Below are 15,803 nucleotides of genomic sequence, written 5' to 3'. Positions count from 1 at the left end.
TTGCTTTTATTTATCTATTTATTTAATAATCTGTTTAGCTTAATTATGCCCATAAAAAAAATTCTGAATTGTTCTTAATTATAATTGGTTTCAACAAATTTAATCAGTGGAATATTATCTGATATCTCTAATAGCCATGTTCATTCTAATCCCATTAGCCTATGTTAGTTGCTGCATGTTCTAAAACATAAGTTAATGGAATTAATTTTGTTTACATAGTGGGGTGCATATTAAATCTATGCTGATCTATGTCTTTTTTTTTCAAACTCTTATTTTAATTCTCATTACCAATGAAAACACACAGAACAAATATTTTTTCTTTATCAAATATAATTTAAAAATCACTTCTATTGTTTTTATTACACTAATTAGGTATTGTGTCCAAAATTTAAGATATTATTCTCTCAGGATATTTTTTGGACATATCTTCTTTGGACAAAGCATTGAGTTTAAATTTGTACAGCAGTTAACCATCTCAGTCCAAAAGAAGTCTTGTAGATGCAAATGTAGTGTAAACATTTACAGTCATATTATCTCAGTCAGAAGAATAGAATTTGTACACACACATATCTGAGGAATGTAGATAATTGGATAAATTGTTTTATATCAATAAATATTAAAATTTATGACCTGTTCTTCATCTGTTTATTTACAGAAATTAAAGAGCAGAAGTATTATGTAAGTTTTTCTAGTAAGAAACATTTTAAAATTTCTGATTTGATGTCCATAGTATTTTTATTTTGTTAAGTAGCAACTTCTGTAAGCTAGTATTATTGATGATGAATACTAACATCATGAGATTGACTTGTCTAAATTGTCTTTGATTTAATCTCTCCCAATCCTCAATCCTAATGTTACGTTTCTTTTAAAAAATATTTTGTATGAATTTTGATAATATTATTTCTAAAAACTGTGTATAACTAGTGATTTTTGTTGCATCTGTGCATTTATTATCATGCTATTATCATACTGCTTGTGCTCACTCTCATATTATGTGAAATATCCCAAGAATTCTACAACTTTTTCATATGATTCTGACACTGATTTAGCTATTATTTTAGCTTTAGGAAGAGGTAAAAGCATTTAATCATTGTGCTTCTTAAAAGCATGAGATTTACATTTGAATCTATTTTCAATTTCTCTTGGGGTTTGTAGGTGGTGTTCTCAGTCAAAGGCAAAGAATTACTTGACAATGACTATACCCATATCATACTTTTTCCTCAAGATAAAAAACATCACAAGCTTCTGTGTGATTTTTTGGCAATTCATAAAAAAATCTAGTAGGACCCCTTGGCAGACTGGCTCTGGACATCACCTTACACTGAAAAAATGAAAAGGTGAATGGACAGTCAATACTTTTCAATGAACCTGAGAGCCTTTAGGTCATTACATTTGTAGCTGACTGAAAGATTACACATTTGCTTTTTTTCAATTTTCAAAATGTTCCTGCAGGACTGAGAGGTTTTTATGGTCAGTGTGAATGGGAAGAGCATTTTGTACTACATGACCAGTAGTACAAAAAAGTTTATGGTTAGGAGGTGTCCTGCAACATCAAGAAGTTCAGTACATAAAAGGGACTTGTCTGCTGAGTTGAAGAGTCTTGTAGGAGCTTTGGATTTCTAATAAGGCTTTAGAATGGTACAGCTAAGAGCAGATAATTTGGCTATAAACAGAAACTTGAAAGGATGTATTTCAGTTCATTACTGTCAAAAGAAAATATTAAAAGGCCAATTTCTGCAATTTTTGTGCATTAAACAATTTAAAATAATACAGGAGTGTTGGTTGTGGCACAGCCAGGATTAGTCTATATAGTTGTGGGTTTCTAAAACAGACTTTATTCAGTCACCTCTTTGTATGTTGCATTAGCTGCCCAGTGTGAATTAAGTAACGTTTTAGACTTACAAAAGTCAGGTCAAAAGACCTTTTATGTTCTAGAAAGTCAGCTACTCACAAAAGTTAAAAAAGCTACTATTATGGTTCTGTTTATAACATTAATTTGGTCCCCTCCATGTACATATGGTCTGTAATTAGATCCCCTCATATGCTTTTCTTAGGAGCTGTCAGCATCATTTTGTATATGGAACTAGCCATGCTTACTTAGAATGCAACAACTCAGTAATTTCTTTTCTTTTCCCTGATAAACATATGCCTTATTTATGGCACAATATTCAAAGCAGATTCAGAAAACAGGAATAATTCCTACTGGATTTTTTTCCATGTCCCCTTTACTATAATATACAACATTAAACACTAATGAATGCATAGCAATGGCATCCTTCTGAGATAAGTATGCTTCACTCTTACCACTATTCAAGCAAGAAACAAAGGCCCAGAGATATTATCCTCTGTTTCAGAATTTGTTGTGAGAGACATGATCTGATTTTTCATATTTAGAAATCCAAACTACTGAACTGTAATTTTACGGCTTAGAGTAGAGGGGGGGAAAAAAATGACTTCATTACCAGCTCTGACCGTGCCTTTCAGTTTTGGCAACAAGGTCTGTAAAGAATCAGCTTGTCCCAAGAATCTGAGATAGCATTGATCTTATATGTACATAAAAGTGCAGATCCAATCCACTATCTGGAACTAATTTTAAATGTCCAGCTCAGTGGAATTTTGGGAACTGACTGTCCCTAAATCTTAAACACATGCCCCATTCTAAAACACAGGTCTTAAGTGCTGTTTGGAATATCTTAGGCTGCATGAAGTCTTATCTCATGAGCCATATCTCTGTCTGCATTGGCATCTGAAATCCAGCTTGGATTTGCAAGTGTATCTCAAAGTCACTAGACACTTCTGCATATACAAGGCTAAACCTCACCCTCAGTCATATTTGGAGGAAGCTACAGAGCTGTTAGTTCATCCGAAAAATTGAATAATTGAATGGAGTATCTCTTCAGCAGGATGCAGATGACTGAAACTGTAAGTGTCCACTGAGGAGTGTGTGATGATGAAGTTTTCCTTTTTGGTCTGTTTTTGTTGTTTCAGGAGAACACATATCACTTTATATATCCTTTGTCATGTCTGTCAGTCACTTGTAAGACTGCTAAATACTCTTCAGATTTTCAAATTGAACAGCTATGCATGTACAGATATCTGAATTGAGTCACCTAGTGAATGATTGAGCTCATCTTGACACAAGATAGCTAATGTGTCATTGAAATTTATACCTGGAGTGAGTTTTGTGGATGTTTGAATGTGAAGAACTTGTTCTCTACAATATGACTTAAAAACACATGTTACATTGAAATAGAGCTGGTTTTGGTTTTTTTTTTCTTTTCCCTTGAAGTGACCAATATTTCATTCCTCAGGCACATTTCTCTGCCAGCCAAATTCCTTCCTGATTGCACCTCCCCATTTCCATGTTATTCTACACACACACTGGTGCACTCTTCCAGCTTCTAAACCTTATTCACACTTCAGTAAAATCTACTTGACACCATACTGACCTACTCTTAGCATATATTTTAACTTATTTACCCATCTAATCCTTGTTCCACTGAGCTGTTCTAACCTTTTGTTTCAAGCTTTTTGCTTCAGGATACTCCCTTTTACTCTCTGTCCTTCATTATCAGATTCATGTACTTTATTATTTCTTTTTGTCTTCTCCTAGATCTTCTTGGAGATTGAGACACATAGTTTCTGTCTCCGGTATTTTCTACCTTCAACATTGTGTTAACTCTTCTTCCCACTCTGAGAAACTGTAGAAAATTTAATGCAATAGCAAGTGCTAAGTTCTAAAAGTTGTTATCCCCTTCTGATAAATGAGAAAGAGCAAAATCAATAATGAATATGAAAGTTTTTTCTTTGCTCTCATTTGTGGCTTCCTGTAGTCTGGAATTTTCCAGTTTTTACCTGTAGACTGGTACCTTTCCACAGGATAGGTCTGACATGAAGCTTCTCAGGCAGAATGGCCTAAATTTGGTAGTTTTAAACATATTTAAACATATTATTCAGAAGTAAAATGCAAATTGTTTGATAAATATTGTCAGTTTTCGCATATTTCCTCACTGAATGCCAGAATATCCAAGGGAAAGAGAATAGAGAAGAATCTGAAGGTTGCCTTGACCAATGCTTTTCAGAATGCTAGAAAATAATTAGATAAAAACAGTTTGATTTTGTTGTTGTCATAATTCTGAATAGGTAGTGGCCTAATTACAGAACAATTTAAAAGCAAATTTACTTGAATAGAATACTTTGGAGCTGTTCAGATTGGATCCAAGGAGTAAACAACCACCTGAGAAATTTAATGTGCCAGGAACTCAACTTTTATTCCTATTCTTTAGTCTTCATCTATCACTGTATTTCTATATACCAGAGTCACTTCTTCATCCCATCTGTTATGCTAAAAAAGCATTCTGGCACTCATTCTTAGCTACAGTACGATTAAAGAAAGGGAAAAATAAAAAGGAAAATAAAAACTGAATAAGCTTCCTAAATGTATATCTTCATTCAGTTTTCAAAACATTGAGATCTATACTATTTGGCATAACAAAAGGTTTTGCGCATGACTCCAAAGTTCTGGTCCATAAACCAGGGGTCTCCCCTAGGTCTGCTGGCAAACATTCCTCTCCACAGGTCTTGCCATTCTCTATAATCCCTCAAATGTCAGTAAATCCCTAGTATTTAGTAGCAGAACTCCAGAAAGTTTTGGTTTCCTGCCATGGATGCCTCAAAATGGTGTCAAGGCTATACAAGCATATGAATCTTTGTGAGTGATGACGATTTTTATTTTTCATTTACCTTTCACACAATTAATCCTTGAAAAATTAGGGCAAAGCAACCCTCTTCTGACACGTTTTTACATGTTCCCTGACATCTCCTGCTGGAAATTTTTACTTCATGAAGAAATTAAAATCATTATAATCTAGTGAATGGATGCAGTTTATCTCCCTTAACTTGCTGCTGAAATTTTAACCAGAGATTTACAGAAGCTAAATTCATCAATATTCAGGTTTAAGAGAGTCTGCAGACAAAAGGGTTTATATAGCAGATAGTTCACAATGGGAGAACATCATTATCACTGAAAAATAATGGAGTAATACATTACTGCAAAGCAAGCTACAAGAATGTCAATAAGAAACACTTTAAAATAATAAGCATCATCTCTTATTTGCACCTTAACAGTTTAAATATTCATAAAACTACTGGAAGGAATTGGGTCAAGGGAGAAGGAATGGTTATTACTGGAAAGCATGTGGAGACATATATTATATTGAGAGATGTCAGGGAACATATTATATTGAACAGTTATTAAGTTTATTGCCATGTACTCTACCCCAAAGAGATATCATTTAACATTTAAATTAAACCTTCATATATATATTCTTCTACTTATTTACAGTGAATTAGGTCTCTCCTGGTAAATCCCAAATTCATACTACTTGTGCATATTACAAATGCTTACTTACACAGAAAATCATTCTGCTCTGTGACTCCTCAGAAGATGAGCCAAAATTTTCAGCCATTAAAACTCTTATTTTAAAATTCTGCTGGTTTTTGTTACATATTTATCCTTTTTACGTTTTGCTTACTTCTCTGCTCTTCTATCAGGATTTCCAAGTTTCTAATCCTTAACAAAACTAAAATCTAAAATTTTGCTAATTAGAGAATTATTAATATTTAATAATAAAAATATAATAAGAATACTTCATTCTAATTGATATGGTGCATTATTTCAGACACTATTACATAACTAATTTTCATATTTGCATTTCAGAAGAGTTATATAAATTAAAATATGTTCAAACAAAGCATTATACTACATGGTAAATGTATGTTGCAGATAGAATTTTTTGGTTTTCCTTCTCATATTAAAAAGATTATCAAATTTAAAGTTTTCTATTGAAGAAAGCAGGAGATTCGGCAACACAGATCCTTTAAAAACATTTCCAAGTAAAAGTCTGACCATTTGGCTTGCAGAAGCTGTTATTTTACCTGTAAAATTTTCCAGCAGCTTATTTTGAGCAGTTTTGATTCTCCTCAAAAATTAATATTTTATTCCTAAAACATAAAACTTAATGAAGATCTAAAGAATCATACACTTTTTAAGGCTGAAATGAGTATTTTTAGATTTCCAAAACAGAGTTCTAAGTTATTTTGTTCAAATAATAGCTGTAGTATTAAAACCAAAAAAACCCAAGCAGTAAGAAAGAAAAATAAATCTAAGTCACAAATAAAATGTAACAGATGAAAATACAGAATTTGGATAATATAACAGCAATTATCATGTTCTAAACAAGAAACAACCACTCTCAGAATAATCTTCTTTTTTCTCACCAGACATCATTCCTAGCATGATTTCTCTTGAGGAACATGAGAATATGTTCAGTAATATAAGTGGAGAAAACAGCAAAAAAAAGAAAGAGTCAGTGATGATTCATCAGAAGACAATGAAATTAATAAAAAAGCACAACAGTTTACAAACAAGCTGTTAACTCGGCAATGCATTGGGTGCACATGCATCAAAGCAACATGACATTGGAAAAAAACATGCTCTAATTTTTTTTTTTCTTTGTCTGATTACTCTTAAATAAAAATGCAAATGCCTTTGTGTCAGGGTGTGGTCATAATTCTGGTTATTTTCCCTCTTATTGAATGCCTTTAATATTTTGTTCTTACCAATAATTCAGACTTCAGAGGAGAGACATCAAATAACCCAATACCAACTTTTTTTTAGCCGTTCTCCAATAAAGTAGAACTGGTGATTGTAATCTATTCAGAAATAAAAGGTACTTTAATGACTCACTGGCCAGGCAAGTGTAGCATGTATAAAATTCCATCAGTTTTGAATTTAATCCCTTGCAGCCCCAGTGAGGTGAGCAAAGCCTGGCAAAACTAACAGATTAGTCTCCAGAGGAAACACAGATCACTCAGTATCACTGGTCTGCAGCCAAGCTCAGGTGTAGAGTAGAATATATTCCACAAGCTAGCAGGCTTCTTAGCATGCCTGGGAACCTGTGTGCCTCACAGAGGTGTCAACAGGTTTTATGATATGTCAGGATGACAAAACATAAGGATTGAGTTTTCATATTATTAATAATTGCTATATTATGCATTTCTTCACTGCTTCGATGGAAGTGAGCAGAGTGAGGCTTATAGAGAAGTCACATGCATCTAAATATAATCCATGTACCAAACTTTCCAGTGATATTACACGAGATCTGTTTCTCAGTATTCATTGTAGCATAAGGTATTCATTAACAGTTTCAGAAAAAAAATGCACAGAAACTTCAATTATTGTTTTATTTCAGAGATGAAAACAGGGAAAAAGTGAGCAGAAAATGAGACAACATGAAAGAAACAGCATCAAATCTTAGCAACTAAAATTTTTGCATCATTACTTAACACTTGTTTATACCAGGAACTCACATTATTTATAACCTGGAATCTAGAACTCAGATTTATATAGAATTATGATTTTTAACTCACTTTCTGCTGCCAACAGAGACTGCATATTAATTTCCACAAAAACTGTGTTCAGCATTGTAATTTGCAATTTACAGAGAACATGAGACAACACCTTAGTACTGTTTACTATACATTCACTACATATTGAACAAATAATGTGTTTAAGAGAATTTTACTCTTCCCTCAAGAATTTTAAGTCTGAGAACTTAGGAATCCTCAGCTCATAATTTTTCCATTTGGCTTTTCTGACAGATTCTGCACTCCCTTAGGCAGCAACGTATGTCGCACAGTTGATGGGAAAAAGGAGGTGCCAAAAATTGGCCCCTAATCAGAGAGAGCACAGAGTAACAGAATGTCTACAGGTCTAGATACTGCTGTGGCCAACACAGAATGTTAAATACTGCTTTATAAACTTCACTGTATTGAAAGCATTATGTATTTTATTTTCTCCTCCTTCGTGACACCCTAGGCATGTTACATAAAGTTGGCAGAAAAACTGAACAGGCTTTTTCTACTTGTATTAATGATATTGTAGGAACTTCAACAAACAGTGGGATAACAGAAGGAATAGTTCTATGCATGGATGGTCAGTACTGCATTCAATCCTCAATATCCTCATTAGTGATCTGGAAAATGCTCAGGCTATACACTCAGCAAGGAAGCTTGTGACAGAAAACTAGGAGAGGTGTCTGATACACCAGAGGGTTATGCTGTCATCCAGAGGGACTTTGGATGAGAAGGTGGAGCCTGATATCTTTCAGAGGTCCCCTAGGACAGAAATAAAAGCAATGGGCACAAACAGAAGCACAGCTGGTTCCCTCTGAACCAACAGTGAAATACTTTTTCACTTTAAGTGTGACAGAGAACTGCCAGAAGTTGCCCAAAGAAGTTGTAGGGTCTCTTTCCTTGGTGATGTTTAAAAGACATCTAGACATGTTCCTGAGCAACCTCCTCTAGATGATACAACTTGTGAAAGAGAGTTGACCAAATGAACCTTCAGAGGTCCCTTCTAACCTTCACTGTTCTTTGGTTCTGTGAAAAGCACAGCCAGATAATATCCCCCATTTAATGCTCTAGTTTCACATTTGTTGAGCCCAACCATGGTAACTAATTTTCTATATGGTTGATGATCAACCACAGATGATCAACCACAGATGATCAACCACAGATGCTATATGTTGAACAGCTCCTAATAGAAATGCTAGGACAGTTTGAGATTTTCTCTTTTCTAAAATAGCTATTAGAAACAGGATGGGAATTGCATGTCTTTGCTTAGGACCAGTTCCACTTATTTATATTATTTAATTGCAAATATCCAGAAAAGGAAAAAAAAAGTTATTCTTCCTACTGTAATCCAGTCATAATCATACTTGCATAAGATGTAATCCTTTCCCAGAAGGATATTTTCCAACAAAATCCCAAATAGACACATTGCTGTGAAGCTACAGATCACACTGAGAAACATCAGCCTCATATTCATGAAATACATTTATGAATGTTAAGGGTTTGCAATGGTCACAAGTACCTCTTTGTTTTCAAGTCAGTAGCAAAATCCAATTATTGATCATACTTGGTTGTCTGGAATGCTTACAGAAGATTTTATTATTCTTTGAATATTTGCTGATTTATGCAAATGGTAACTTGTGTTTGTAAGGGGAGAGATTATAATGGTTGAACATTCCTCAAGGGATTACTGGAACTCTGGAGCTTTAGAAAATGTTTTCACGGTATCATAGAATGCTTTGGGTTGAAAGAGACCTTCACACCAGGTTCCAAACCCCCTGCTGTGGATAGAGACATGTCACTAGACCAGGTTGCTCAGAGCTCCATCCAGCCTGGCCTCAAACTCTTTCAGGGATGGGCCATCCGCAGCTTGTCTGGGCTACCTGTTCTAGTCTCACCACCTTCACAGTAAAGATGTTTTTTAACTAATGTCTAATGTAAATCCACTCTTTTTTACTAGAATTAAGCCATTTCCCCTGTTCTGCCATTTCTAGTTCTGTCACTACCTGCCCTTGCAAATGGTCTCTCTCCATTTTTCTTGTAGCTCCCTTCAAGTACAGGAAGGCTGCAATTGGGCCACTCTTAAGCACTCACTTTTCCAGGCTGAAAAAACCCAATTCTCATAATTCTCTTCACACAGAAGGTGTTCCATCCCTCTAATGAACTTGGTGGCCCTCCTTTGAACTCACCTCAGCAGGTCTGTATTATCACAATGATTTTTTGTGGAAAGTTTTATTTGTCAGAGAAAAGTACCATTCTGAAGATGATAGCTCTATAAAAACCAGGTTTATATTACACCAGAATGAGATTTGCAGTTGCAGCAATTCTGATTTGGTGTGAAAAATATGGTTTTTTTTCTCAACAATCTAAAGGAATTTCTGAGTATCAAACCTTGATCACTGCAGACAATTGAATGTCTAATACACCAAATGCTCGTGACAATAGTTGTACCCCTATAAATATGTTTTCAAATCCTGTGTGTTATGTAGCAGTGTTTTCGGAAAATACTGGCCAGAAACCTGGTGAAATAATTTTAGTATATAATGCACAAGCATCTAGATGGTGTTTCAATTCCCTTGCAGTTTTGAAATGATTATCTCATATATCTCATATCTCATATTCTTCAAATACTAGTGACAAATAATATTGTAGTTTATAAGTGCTACTTTTTAGTTCTCTCCTCATAGAAGAACAAATTTAAATTTTTACTACTTTCATTGCTCTAATTTCACTTTTATGTTATTTTATTTTTAGACACCTATTTAATTCTGAAGTTGAGAAAGTATTGCGAAATTCAGAATCTAAGTGAAAAATATAGTCAAAGCATGGCATGTTATTCTCATTTCCTCATAAATGTCTCTTCTGGCAGTGCTGATGCCTTCCATTGAACATTAAATTAGAGTCATTATAATTACAGGCATGTTTGATTTATATATTTACATTTCCAGGAGAAGAGAAACAATATCAAATGTATTTATTTACATTACCTGAAGAAGAGAAGCATAATTGTTTATGGAACCTTGTAACAAAGTCAGAAGTGGTCATCTTCAACCTAACCTTGCAGCATTACATATATTCCATTAAAAAGCTGAGTATTTAAAGTATCTCAGGATACTTTAAATTGTTGTTAAAATATTGCAGCAAGATGTAGAGATTTCTGGTGGAGTGACAAAAAGATACATTTTGAACTTTGCACTAATTAGTTAGTATACAGAGAAGAAAAGTAGTCACTGCAGATAAAGTGTTTCATAGATGAACTTCTCAAGTGGCATGGTGTCCATTAGAAGGGGCCCCAATAAAGAGAGCAACCTCGAATCCTGTGTCGAGTTCTGGGCCCCTAGCTACAGGGAAGACCTTGAGGTGCTGGTGTCTGTCAAGAGAAAGGCAAGAAAACTTGTGAGGGTGCTGGAGCACAAATCTTATGAGGAGCAGCTGAGGGAGCTGGGGGTGTTTAGTCTGAAAAAAAAAAAGAGGGCTTAAAAAGGATCTTCTCACTCTTTACAACAACCTGAAAGGAAGTTGCATCAAGGTCAGTTTCTTCCCCCAGGTGACAAGAATCAAGCTGAGAAGAAATGGCCTCAAGTTGTACCGGGGGAGGTTTAGATCGTGTATTAGGAAAATTTTCTTTGCAAAAAATGTTGTCAAGCATTGTCACAGACTTTTCAGGGAAGTGATGGAGTCATCATACCTGGAAGAGCTCAAAAAATGTGTGAGTGTGGCACTTGGGATATGGCTTAGTGAACATGGTGGTGCTGGGTTAATGGCTGGAACTGATGTGTTTTTCAACCTAAATAATCTGATGGTTCTACAGTTACTATAACTTGTTTGGCTCAAAAGGAGCTATCATTTCTTTTGTGTTTTCTGAATGGTGTCCCAAGTACATTACCAGTGCCAAGGCACCATGAGGACCATTGGCTCCCTGGAGCTGGAGTTTCAGAAGTGTTGGGATCAAGCTTAGCCCTGTCAGGGCAGGACCCATCACCAGGGTTTATCCCAGAACCCATCAGCAGGACAACTGAGAGGCAATGGAGAAGTTCCAGCTCTGGGCACTTGGCACATCCCAGAGGACAGGTGAAGGTGGGGCTGGAATGTACACTGCAGGAGGGCCTGGCTCAACTGGGCAGGACAGGGCTGAGGGGAGCTGGAGACTCTGCTGAGGCATCTCTGGGGCAGGGACTGATGTTTCTGGGGGTGACATGGGGTCCTGGGCTTTGGGCAGGGTGGAGGGAGATGCAGAGGGTTGTGGAGGGGTGGCCAAGCCTGGTGGTACCTCCAGAGCCTTGACACAGAAAATTCTGTGATAAATTCTGATCAGGTTTTCATTTCTTCAAGGAAACACAAATGACCTTTTTACATTTTAAAAAGCTGGGGCTTTTGAAAAGTCAAATTTAAGAATATTTGTTTTTCCAAGTTACAAAGGTTAAAATAATCATCTATTCAAACTTTATATGCTGTTATGATCAGATTTTATGTTTCATTAATAGCGTCAATGCAAGTACAATGATCAGTTCTTTTTAAATAATGTTTATACTTCTCAATTTCAGGTTTGAGGAGAGAGATGGTGTTGTCAGGAGACAGAGAAAATTTCCATTGGTGAAAAATTCATACAAATTATTTCTCATAGTAAGAATGACAAATAACATATATTTTGTTTGCTGTGTTTTCTTTTCTGCCATACACTGTGTTTTCCTGGAGGTTGCAACTCAGCCAGAGGGAGGGAGGTCATGTACTTGCTGGCACAGCATGTCACTGCTGGCTGTCATATATTGGATCAATACACAGTCCTTGGTAATGAGTGGAGCAGCAGTCCTCTCCTGAGAGAAGGAAGCAGAATGGGAGGATTCAAAAGTCTCCACAAAAATGCATAATCCCAAGAATGGAAGGAGATACACTATAAAGAGACAGTGGCGATACACAGGTAGTTTCTAGCCGTCTCCAGTGCACTGCTTGGAATTATTCATTACTTAGCAAGATACTAAACATTGCTGCATTCAAAGCAAGAGTGAGGTGAAGGAAAAGACCTACCTCTGAGATGAAATAGGGAGCAGTGATGACTTCTAATACTGTTGTCATTTTTATTTGATCTGACCAACTTGATCTGAGCTTCTGTTCCATGGATGTCATTCTATTGTGTTTATCCTTCAATAAAATGTAATGTCAGCAGTCCAGAGTCCTTTCAGTATTTTTAGTATCATTACTTTGAAGAAAAGTTATTGATATACACAGTTGAATTTCATAGTCAAGATTCCTGGATTTCATCTATGCATCCCAAAAGGAATGCTGTGGAACCTCTTGAAGGTATGATTGATTCTGTTAAGTAGAAATCAATAAGACAATCTCTGGTCCCACACTCAGAAAGCTGACATTTATTAGTATACTTCTTGACTCAATGAATATTTTTTATATGTATAAATTAAATCCTGCATGAATAGTCTTCAGGACATGTTATTTAAATACAAGATAATAGCACCTACAGATGAAACTACCTGAGGACATCACCAGATTACAAGTACTTAAATTTATTATTAAAATTATAGTAGGATTTTCTCCCTTCTAATTAATTAAAATTAAAGTATAATCAAGGAAAAGAGAGAGAAAGAAAGAGAGACCAATTTAGCAAATATTTTTATGACATGCTATCAAAACAGAATTCCATACAAGCATACAAGTTCATTTTCTTGAACATTTTTTTTTCCAAAATGTATCAGAATTGTTAGGTAATATTCCCCATTTGCTTCACTATATTCTTGTAAAATATTTAATAATTTTAACAGGAAATAGTTAGATATCGTGTTACTGATTTCGTTTTAGATAATGAAATAATGAAGAGATTGCAGGTTGTATAGACCTCTCAGGAACAATGTTAATAAATGTAAAAAAGGTTAAATATCTGGCAGAACAGGGACTTGCAATTAAGTGTCACAGATTATGTTTAAAATAACATTTGTTCTACATCTAATGTGAGCCAAGAGACTCACTAAAAATTGCTTTCTAGATTATACTCTATTCCCAGAAAATTAAAATAATAATCTTTCCCTTGAGTGTTGAAAGGAACTCTATTGAAAGACAATTTTTTAACATCTTTTTTATTTTTTCCTTGTAATATTGCAGTTTGTGACTAGACAGAAGCAGAAATTTTCAAATTACTGGGCAAACTTGTTCATTCCAGACATCTTGTATATGAATATTTATCTAACTATGGAAATGAATGAATTCCAGAGATTGGCACCACTTTTTTATCCAACCATCAGGATAAACAAAACTGAAACCTGGACACAAAATTCTTCACATGAAAATTCCAAGTAGATCAATTTATGAGTGATGGATATAAACTGATATTTGGTTTCTTTTGAATTGTCTTGACTTTGATACTCAGTTGTGTCAGGCCAAATGGTAAGAAGATGATTCTGTGATTACAGTCTGTGCTTTGAGTAGCATTTGTATTTCATTAAAGGTGATATTACTACCCAAGTTCAAAGATATATTTGCTCCGTACCCTTTCTTTGTGACAGTGACTTTATATCCTGGTGTATTGAGAGTTTGCATGGCCTGGTTTTTGGTAACAGAGGGCCTGCCAGGGTGGCTCCTGTGAGAATCTGGCAGAAGCTTCCTCAGTGTCCAGCAGAGACAATCCCTGGTGGTTTCAAAGACAGACATATCAATTAGGCTTCAAAGACTGGGCCAATTAGAAATGGTGGTAACTCCTCTGTGACAACACATTTAAGAAGAAATCAAAACAAAAAGGGGTTTTTCAGTTATAATTTGGACTAGAAAAGAGTGAGAATGTGGGAGAAGAACAATCATGCAGGCACAAAGGTCAATGGGAAAAGAGGGAGAGGAGGTGCTGGAGGCATTGGAGCCAAGATTCCTCTGCAGCTCACGGTGCAGACCATGGTGAAGCAGCTGTGCCCCTGCAGGCCATGGATGTCCACAGGGATACAAAGATCCAAGCAGGGCCCATTGAGGAGGAGCCAAAGCTGGAGCAGCTGGACGCCTGGAGGAGGTTGTGAGACCATGGGAGATCTGTGGAGAGAGAGGCCCTGCTCCACTGCCATAGCAGCCTGCTCTTGAAAGCCTGCAGCTGGTGGAAGAGTGACCCACGACACAGCAGTTCGCAGAGGGCTGTAGATCATCAGATGGATTCACTGTGGAGAAGTTAATGGAGAACTGTCTTCCATGGGAGGAGCACAGCGGTGCAGCAGGGGAATGACTCACCTCCCCGTGCAGAAGGAGAGGCTAAGGGTGATGAACTGACCATAACCCCAATCCCTGTCTCCCAGGACCACTGGGAGAGGAGATAGAGATGGGAAGGAGGGAGGCATGGGGGAAGGGTGTATTTTAAGGGTTTATTTTACTTCTCATTATCCTCCTCTTATGTTAGTAATACATTCTGTTAATATCTCTAAATTGAGCTTGTCTTGACATATTTGATGAGTGCATTCTCCCAGCCTTTATCTCAACCCTTTTTCTCCTCTGTCCAGCTGCAGAGGGGAGAGAGCGAGGCTTTTGTGGGAGTCTGGCATGCAGTATATTTTCATATATCATTTCTTTTAATATTAACATTAAGTAGCCCTAATGCTCTATTCTGTGAGTATTTGATGGAAGTGGTAGTCTAGATAATTATTGATAATTTATCCACTGTAAGACTAAGACATTCCAAAATTAAACATACTATTAAGTCTCTTTTAAGTTTTGGTGCTTTTTTTTTTTTTTGTATTCTTAACATGCATTAGCTGACTTGATTTTTTATGGAACAAAACATCATAACTGATATAACTCTGTAGCATGAATTTTGCTCTGGGTTCCCATACAAAGTAGCACTTTTGGTCAACACATTGTAAGAAGTATGACAGGCTTCTGCACTCCCTGTTAGAGAATTTGAGCCAAAATTCAGTAGAAGTGGGAAATTTATTTTAGTTTCCTTTGTTTTTCCTTAGAAACTGTGTTAATACTGAATTGCCAGAGAGGAGATTGAGCTTGTTTGAGCCTTAAAATATGCTTATTTAAAGGACATAGAACCATTTATGTAATGTTAGATAACTGGATAAAAGAGGTGCTATGACTCTCCACTTACAGAACCTGAGAATATTCTTGAATGGTTATAACACAAGCTTTATATTAAATACCCTGTCACTCCCTTGTGAGCTGTGCATATCCTGCACATGTCTTTGCAGCCACAATGGCTCTCAGGGCACCCAGCCATATTCCAACTATTCCAACTATTACCAGACTATTGGTAAGATGCTCCATTTTGTACTGTTTCCCTCTTTTCTCTCCAAGTCTTTAACCCTTCAGATTTAGACTGAAGTAAAAGCTGTTGCAAATGGAAGCAAGCATTGAGTGAAGAAGTGTCTATGATGATCTCTATATATTCCTCAAACAGCTAGAAT

General features: G+C 35.9%; 1 long non-coding RNA gene across 4 annotated transcripts; it reads left to right on the top strand.

The window, feature by feature from the left end:
- Positions 1 to 2,826: 2,826 nt before the first annotated feature.
- On the top strand, positions 2,827 to 15,102 carry LOC111925384 (uncharacterized). Of its 4 annotated transcripts, XR_015284499.1 has the most exons (5): positions 2,827 to 2,922; positions 9,458 to 9,610; positions 10,362 to 11,122; positions 11,292 to 11,484; positions 11,958 to 15,102. It is a non-coding gene; the product is annotated as an uncharacterized LOC111925384 (long non-coding RNA). The 4 variants fall into 4 exon arrangements; XR_002862246.2 differs by lacking the exon at positions 10,362 to 11,122; XR_015284500.1 differs by having other exon boundaries at positions 10,362 to 11,484.
- Positions 15,103 to 15,803: the final 701 nt, after the last annotated feature.

Source organism: Cyanistes caeruleus, chromosome 3, assembly GCF_971803275.1.
Source record: "Cyanistes caeruleus chromosome 3, bCyaCae1.hap1.1, whole genome shotgun sequence".
Classification (NCBI taxonomy): domain Eukaryota; kingdom Metazoa; phylum Chordata; class Aves; order Passeriformes; family Paridae; genus Cyanistes; species Cyanistes caeruleus.
The sequence above is the reverse complement of the archived record's forward strand: the minus strand, read 5'-3'. Positions and strand labels throughout refer to the sequence as shown.